This window comes from Arachis ipaensis, chromosome B8, assembly GCF_059453495.1.
Source record: "Arachis ipaensis isolate K30076 ecotype BB chromosome B8, ASM5945349v1, whole genome shotgun sequence".
In the NCBI taxonomy this organism is placed as follows: Eukaryota; Viridiplantae; Streptophyta; class Magnoliopsida; order Fabales; family Fabaceae; genus Arachis; species Arachis ipaensis.
The window spans coordinates 81909929-81918897 of NC_142443.1; the positions used below are offsets into that span (position 1 = coordinate 81909929).

Consider the following 8969-nt stretch of genomic DNA (forward strand, 5'->3'; position numbering starts at 1 on the left):
AGATGAACCGTCAGTTGTCCAAACTCGAACAATCCCCGGCAACGGCGCCAAAAACTTGGTGTGTGAAGTCGTGATCATTCCATTCCTTGGTAACGGCGCTAAAAAATCAATACGCACGTTCATGATCTTATATCTGTTTCACAACTTCGTACAACTAACCAGCAAGTGCACTGGGTCGTCCAAGTAATAAACCTTATGTGAGTAAGGGTCGATCCCACGGAGATTGTCAGTATGAAGCAAGCTATGGTCATCTTGTAAATCTCAGTCAGGCGGATATCAAATGGTTATGGAGTTTTCGAATAATAATAATAAATAAACAGAAAATAAAGATAGAAATACTTATGTAAATCATTGGTGAGAATTTCAGATAAGCGTATAGAGATGCTTTCGTTCCTCTGAACCTCTGCTTTCCTGCTGTCTTCATCCAATCATTCCTACTCCTTTCCATGGCAAGCTTTCTGTAAGGCATCACCGTTGTCAATGGCTACATCCCATCCTCTCTGTGAAAAAGGTCCAAATACTCTGTCACGGCATGGCTAATCATCTGGAGGTTCTCGATCATACTGGAATAGGATTCACCATCCTTTTGCATCTATCACTACTCCCAGCACTCGCGAGTTTGAAGTTCGTCACAGCCATCCCTTCCCAGATCCTACTCGGAATACCACAGACAAGGTTTAGTCTTTCCGGATCTCAGGAATGGCCATCCATGGGTTCTAACTTATACCACGAAGACGCTAATAACTCGGACTCGGTCCCCTGTATCAGATAACCAAGAGATATTCATTCTAGCTTGTTTGCATGTAGAACGGAAGTGTTTGTCAGACACGCATTCATAAGTGAGAATGATGATGAGCGTCACATAATCATCACATTCATCATGTTCTTGGGTACGAATGGATATCTTAGAAGCGGAATAAGTTAAATTGAATAGAAAAATAGTAGTACTTTGCATTAAATCACGAGGAACAGCAGAGCTCCACACTTTAATCTATGGTGTGTAGAAACTCTACCGTTGAAAAATACATAAGTGAAAGGTTCAGGCATGGCCGAATGGCCAGCCCCCATGATCTAAGAACTAAACGTCCCAAGATGTCTAATACAATAGTAAAAAGTCCTATTTATACTAAACTAGTTACTAGGGTTTACAGAATTGAGTAAATGATGTAGAAATCCACTTCTGGGGCCCACTTGGTGTGTGTGCTTGGGATGAGCTTGAAGTTAACACGTGGAGAGGTCATTTTTGGAGTTGAATGCCAGTTTGTAACGTGTTTTTGGCATTGAACTCCACTTTGCAACTTGTTTCTGGCGTTTGACTCCAGAATGCAGCATGGAACTGGCGTTGAACGCCAGTTTACGTCGTCAATCCTTATTCAAAGAATGGACTATTATATATTGCTGGAAAGACCTGGATGTCTACTTTCCAACGAAAGTGGAAGCGCGCCATTTGGAGTTCTTTAGCACCAGAAAATCCACTTTGAGTGCAAGGAGGTCAGAATCCAACAACATCTGCAGTCCTTCTTCAACCTCTGAATATGATTTTTGTTCAGGTCCCTCAATTTCAGCCAGAAAATACCTAAAATCACAGAAAAACACACAAACTCATAGTAAAGTCCAGAAATATGATTTTTAATTAAAAACTAATAAAAATATACTAAAAACTAACTAAATCATACTGAAAACATACTAAAAATAATGCCAAAAAGTGTATAAATTATCCGCTCATCAGTAGGCCACCAGAATCTACAGTCTAAAATTTTTCTAGCTGTTCGTTGAGGGCCAAAATGTCCACCACTCTTAGAAGAGTGGCAGGCCTCTAAAATAGACTGGAATTCTGATTGAGGCACACACCTTCTAATTACCTAGTCAGCACCACACCTCCATAAGTATGGATCATCCCATATGTAATATTTAGATAATTAGCTACAGGTGCATACCAAGGAACTACTTCAGATACTACATGCAAGCTATCAAATGGAAAAGCATCATTAATAGGAGTGGAGTCATCTTTAATGTGCTCAAGGCGACTCAAGTGGTCTGCCACTACATTCTGGTTACCACTCCTATCCTTAATTTCTAAATCAAATTCTTGCAACAGCAGTATCCAACGTATTAACCTTGGTTTGGATTCCTTTTTAGCTAATAAATACTTTAGAGCTGCATGGTCTGAGTACACTACCACCTTAGTACCATGTAAATAGGCTCGAAATTTATCCAGAGCAAAAACAATAGCCAAAAGGTCATTTTCAGTGGTGGTGTAATTAGACTGAGCAGCATCTAAGGTCTTAGACGCATAAGCAATTACGAAAGGATCCTTACCTTCGCGCTGAGCTAGCGTCGCTCCTACTGCATGGTTGGATGCATCACATATAATCTCAAAAGGCTGGCTCCAGTTTGGTCCTCTCACAATCGGAGCTTGAGTCAGGGCGATCTTCAGCTTATCAAATGCTTGCATGCAATCCTCACTGAACTCGAACTCAATATCCTTCTACAGCAGTTTGGATAAAGGCAATGCTACCATACTGAAGTCCTTAATGAATCTCCTGTAGAAACCTGCATGGCCAAGGAACGAACGGACTTTTCTCACGGAGGAGGGGTAAGGTAAACTAGAAATGACATCTACCTTTGCTGGATCTACAAAAATACCAGTATTAGACTCAACACGTCCTAGTACGATACCTTGTTTTACCAGAAAGTGACATTTTTCAAAATTCAATACAAGGTTTGAACTAACACACTTGTCTAATACTCTAGCCAAACTATCCAAGCAAAGGTTAAAGGAATCACCATATACACTGAAATCATCCATAAAAAATTCCATACAGTTCTTAATAAGATCTGAAAAGATGCTCATCATGCATCTTTGGAAAGTAGCCGGTGCATTACATAAGCCAGCATCATTTTATATGCATACGTTCCAAAGGGACATGTAAAAGTAGTCTTTTCCTGACAGGCGATCAAGCATCTGATCAATAAATGGCAAGGGGTAATGATCCTTGCGAGTAGCTTGGTTGAGATGCCTGTAATCAATGCAAATTCTCCATGAATCTGCACTCTAGTTGTCAGGAGCTCTCCATGCTCATTCTTTACTGTTGTGACTCCAGACTTCTTGGGCACCACTTGTACTGGACTAACCCATATACTGTATGAGATGGGGTAAATTATATCTGCTTTAAGTAGCCTGGTCACTTCTTTCTTGACAACCTCTAAAATGGTGGGATTCAATCTTTTTTGGGGTTGACGGACAGGCCTTGATCCCACTTCTAAGAATATTTTGTGCTCACAAACTTGAGGGCTGATGCCTACACTACAAGAAAATGGAACATTTGTAACAAAAACTTTGTAACATATTTAAAATTATTACAAAAAATTATTTTTTTGTAACAAAAATTAATAATTGTTACGTAATAATAATATTTTGTAACAACAATATAATTTGTTACAAAACATTTTGTTATTTGTAACGATTTGATTTTTTTGTTAAAAATTATATTGATTTTTTGTAACGAACCAGTGTTTTGTTGCAAAATTTTATAATATTTTGTAACAAAACATAAAGTTGTTGCAAAAGTTCAAAATATTTTGTAACAAAATATTCATTTGTTTCAAAAATTCTAATTATTTTGTAACAAAAAATTAATTTGTCACAAAATTCAATATTATTTGTAACAAATTATTTGTTTGTCACAAAATATAAAAATTTTTATAACTAAAAAAAATTATTTTAAAATATTAAATCTTTAAGATAATTTTATTTTGTTTTAAAAATTTAATTTTTAGAATATTATTTGTATTAATTAATTATTTTTTATAAAAAATTAAAGATTAAATGATGAATTTTTAAAAATAATATATATTATTTTATATTTTTTTATAAAATGAATATATAATTTTTACAAATATTATTTTTGTTTCATTACCACTGTAAAATTTAACATATTTTTATATTTCAATAAATTTTTGAAAAACTTCCATAAAAACAAAATATAGAGTTATGATTTTTTTTTCTCTACAAAAATCCTAAATCCACCATAACCCAACATTTATTATTAAGCTTGTAAAATTCCTAGTTATTAAAAAATAAATAATAAATTATTTGTGATTTATTATAATTATTCATAATTTTATTTTCATAAATATCTAATACTCTATACCCTAATTTAATAAAAATATCCAATTCTCAATTTACCCAAAAATCGATAATTTTACATTTTCTTCCAAAACAAATCCTGATTCTCAAATTAAAAATTTTAACCCCAATTTTATCCTAACCCTACCCACACTCACTAACTCACTCTTATTCATCCTAACCCTAAACCCTCCCCGCCGCCACACAACACAAAAATGCACAAATTGCACACACACAACACAAAAACGCGTACACACAGAGCAAGAGAAAGGGAAGAATGGAGAGGGAAAGAAAGGAAAAGAAAGGGGGAAGCTGGAATCAAAGAGCAAGAGAAGGAGAAGGGGAAGAGGGAGGACGGCGCCGACGGGCATCACTGTCGCCGCGCCGTCGTTTCGCCGTCAAGAAGGGGGAGATGTTGAGCGAGAGGAAGAGCTGAGGGAGGAAGGAGCGCCGCTGTGCCTCCATCACCGCCGTCAGTTCGCGTTCTTCTGTCGCCAAGGGAAGCCGTCGCCGTCGTCGTCTTCATCGCGAGTGGGTCATTGCTAGCTTCCACCGCATCGCATCTCCCATCACGGACGACGCTGAGGAGACGTAGGAGAGATAGACGCGTGGAGGGAGGAAGACCGAGGAAGAAGGAGGAGTCGCTGTTCCCGTTGCTACGCCCAGTCTCCGTTTGTGGAGTCACCGTTGTCGCCGCTGTTAGGGGTTGTGTCACTGAGCCCGTCTCGCCGAAAAATAGCACTGCCTCGCTGGGATCCACTACTGGTAAGGGCGTTCTCTCCTCTGATTTTGATTTTCTTTAATTTCTGGGAATATTGTTGTCATTGATTTCCTTTTAATTTGTTTTATAACTAGTTAACTATAAATATTTGTTATGAGGTGATTATGTTTTCAGCTGTTAGTGGCAGGGTAGCTTTATGGAGCTTCCAAAAAATTTGAAGTTGGTTTCATTTTTAGCTACTGAGTTGTATAGAATTAGGAGTGTGTTTTGTGTTGGTACTGGATTATTAGATTTGGAATTATCACTTCAAGTTAACTGTAGTTGGTTGTATATTATCTTCCATCCTGGGACTGGAATATTTACTATTGTATTATTGTATAATATATAGTTTAGTACGTCTTGATATGAATAGAATTTTTTGCTTCAACTGTAGGCAGAGCAAGCTCAAATAAGTTACTTGATAACTTATATACATTATTTGGTGTTTCATATCTATTCGGTAGTTGCTTTTTTATGTTGAAGATATTTTGTACTGAAGATTTTAAATAAGTTACTTGATATTTTCATGTGTTAGCTGACTTGTTTGGTACTGTCCCAAGTTGAAATGTGTGAAAAGGGATCGCAGTTGAGCCAAATAAATAATTGAAGTTAAGGTTTAACTAATTTAGTTATTGATCAAGATTTTAGTTTTAGTACTTAGAGAAAATTTAATTAGTTGAATTCATAGGTTACAAAGACTGCTCAAATTCAACTGTCAAAACTAAACTCCAGTGCATCACGCTAATCCAAACTGATCTTTGGTAATAATTTTGTTGGTTGTTTGAACACTTATCTTTATCTTTAAAAAAATTGTTTTGGAAGTGCTATTATTTTAATTAGTTCTATTTTAGAATTAGGTATATACAGTAGTTATTCTGAGATTGTGGGGGATGGTGCTAGACTTTTAGTTAGTGGAAATCATAGTGAACCTATATGCTTGAATTAAATATGCCACTCCTATCCTTTGAGATTATAGGGGATGGTGCTAGACTTTTATAATAAGTTATAAATATGCTTGCATTGCATAAGTAATGTACTTTTTTCTAAATGAAAATATGCTAGAGGAATTGTTTGGTATTGATACTAAAACAGCAAGCATAGTTATTCTATGTTTGCTTTCTTCACTTGACATATTCGTATAAAATTTTGCTTATTTGTGCTACTGCAGGATCTTGCTCCTGAAGGTCTCTTTGCTGATGCTGTTCTTTGCAATTTGGTTCACCATTTGGTGATCATACACTTTCTCAGTTACATTGAGTTTATTTGCCTTCAATTGAACCCCAAAGGCTAAAATGAAAAGTAGAATACAAGAATCTTGTATTTGTTATAGTATTTGTAGACTCAATGACATTATGAGTCCTTGTTTAAATATATTTTTGTCTTTGGATTCCGAATGTACATAGGTTTTTTTTTCTCTTCATGTAAATGGAATAAGGGTTTAGCGACCGATTTTTCTCCGATTTTCAAGAAAAATTGATTGCTAAATCGGTCGCTATTTTTGTAATTTTTGTAGTGATATATCAATTAATTTAATAAAAAACAATTTGGCAAATTATGTGTATAATTTTTATTTAAAAACTTTTTATAAAATAAATATTATGATTTTGTAACTAAAAGAATAAAAAATGTTACAAAATCAAGTTATATTTTGCAACAAAATTTTGTAATAGGAAAAATTATATTGTTACGAAAAACATCTCATTGGATAAAATTTGTTATCACTTTTGTAACAACTCTTAGTTTTTTGTATCAGAAAAATTTGTTACAAAATATTAATTTGAATTATAACAATTTCATTTTTTGTTACAAAAACTTTTTGTAACGGGACATACTGCAACGGCCCCTTTTTTTGTTACAAAATTCTTTTGTTTCAAAATTTCAATTTTTTGTAACAATTTTTTTTGTTACGAATATTACTTTTTCTTGTAGTGCTACTATATCCGCCAAGCTCCACCCAATTGATTTCTTGTGTTTTCTCAGCACACTGAGCAGCTGCTCCTCCTGTTGGTAAGTGAGTTCCCTTGCAATGATAACTGGAAACTTCTGATTATCCTCAAGGTAAGCATACTTGAGGTAGGAAGGAAGGGGTTTTAATTCTAATTTCTGCTCATGGCTAGGCTCTCGATTATCTTGAGCTAATGATAATGGAAAAGTATCCTCATTGTGTTTAGAGGGTGTCTCCACACTTGGACCTTGCTCCATGTGCTTCTCTTCTACTTCTTCTTGGTGAACTTCAGCTACAGTTTCATCAATGATGTCACACTGGAAGATAGAATGATCTTCCGGAGGGTGCTTCAGAGCTTCATTTAAACTGAAACTCACTGCTCTGCCATCTATCTCAAAAGAGTAAGTTCCTAAGAATGCATCCAGTTTGAACTTCGAAGTCTTCAGGAATGGTCTTCCAAGCAGGATTGATGATGGTTTTCCTGAGTCATTAGGGGGCATTTCCAAGATATAGAAGTCAATGGGAAATGTGAGCCCCTTAATGCTCTCTAATACATCTTCAGCAATTCCAACCACTGTAATAATGCTCTTATCTGCTAACACAAAACGAGCTACCGACCTTTTTAAGGGAGGGAGCCTCAAAGCATCATATATAGACAATGGCATTATACTAACACACACTCCTAAATCACATATGCAGTCAGAAAATATTACACCCCAATGGTACAATTAACCATACATGGACTTGGGTCACTACATTTTTCAGGTATACCCCCCCATTAAAGCAGATATAGAACTACCTAAAGGAATAGTTTCTAGTTCATTAATTTTATCTTTATGTATGCATAAATCTTTCAGAAACTTTGCATATTTAGGTACTCGCTGAATAACATCAAAAAGAAAAATAGTTACTTCAACCTTTTTGAAAATTTATACCATTTTGGGATCAAGTTCCATCTGCTTCCTGGAATTCCTTGCATGGTTTGGAAATGGGATAGGAATGGTGCCACTTGCAGCTTCTGTGTCCTTTGGTGCTCCATTCCTTGGCTAAACTACTTCTTCTTCAACCATGTCTTGTACTTCCTCTTCCTCTTCAGCATCTTCCACTTCAACCAAGTCTTCAACTGGGGCATGTTCTTGTGGGCTTGGCTCTTCCTGGTTCCTCTCTTGCAGTGTGGTTTCAGACCTCAAAGTGATGGCATTGATGCCACCCTTGGGGTTAGGTAAGGGTTGAGAAGGAATTTCACTGGAGCTTGAAGGCTGGTTGGTAGAAGCAGGTAATGAATCTATCCGGGAGACAAGAGCTTGTAAAGTGGCATCCAGACCATTTAGAGTAGATTTCAGTGTAGTTTTCATGTCTTGTTGTCCTTGTGCAAGAGAACAAAGCATTTCGTCATTTGATGAGGAAGGAGGATAAGTGATCTGAGGGGCCTGTTGTTGGTTGTGCTAGGGTCTTTGTGACTGCCTTAGGTGAGGTGCTCTGTAGGGCTAGTTCTGATTCTGGCGTCTGTTGTTGTTATTCCACCTCTGATTTCCATTGTTGTCTCTGCCTCTTCTGCTAAAGTTGTCCCTCCAGCCATTGTTGGAATTATCTCTCCAGCCCTGGTTGGAGTTGTCATGCCACCCTTGGTTGTAGTTGCCGCCTTGTTGATTGTATCCTTGATTCGGGCGGTCATAGAAGTTATGAGTAGCTGCCACGGTGTTGTCTTCTTGTTGGAGCTGCGGGCACTCATCAGTGTAGTGACTATAATCAGCACAAATTCTGCATACTCTTTGTGGGACCAACTGTTGGCTTTGTTGTGGAGGGAGAGGCTGTTGTTGTTGTTGATTCAAATGCATCTGCTTCAGTAGGTTGGTCATTTCACATATAGCTTGTGTAACGGCAGTAGTCTCACTACTAGAGGAGACCTCTGCAACAGCCTTTGAGTGGCTGCTCCTGTGCTTGTGATTCCTGGTGGACACAGCTAAGTCGCTAATCAGTTGCCATGCTTCATCTGCGGTTTTGTACTTTTTCAGAGAACCATTACTAGCACCATCCAATGTTGTCTTATCCCGAGGCTTCATGCCTTGAGTGAAGTAGCTGATCAATACCAACTTGTCAATCATGTGGTGGGGGCATGCGTCCAGAAGGTTCTT

The 8969-nt window shown here is 37.0% G+C and overlaps 1 pseudogene; it reads left to right on the top strand.

Annotated features, from left to right (window-relative positions):
• The first annotated feature begins 4344 nt into the window (after positions 1 to 4344).
• LOC148548599 (uncharacterized) lies at positions 4345 to 6180 on the top strand (annotated as a pseudogene).
• The last annotated feature ends 2789 nt before the right edge of the window (positions 6181 to 8969 follow it).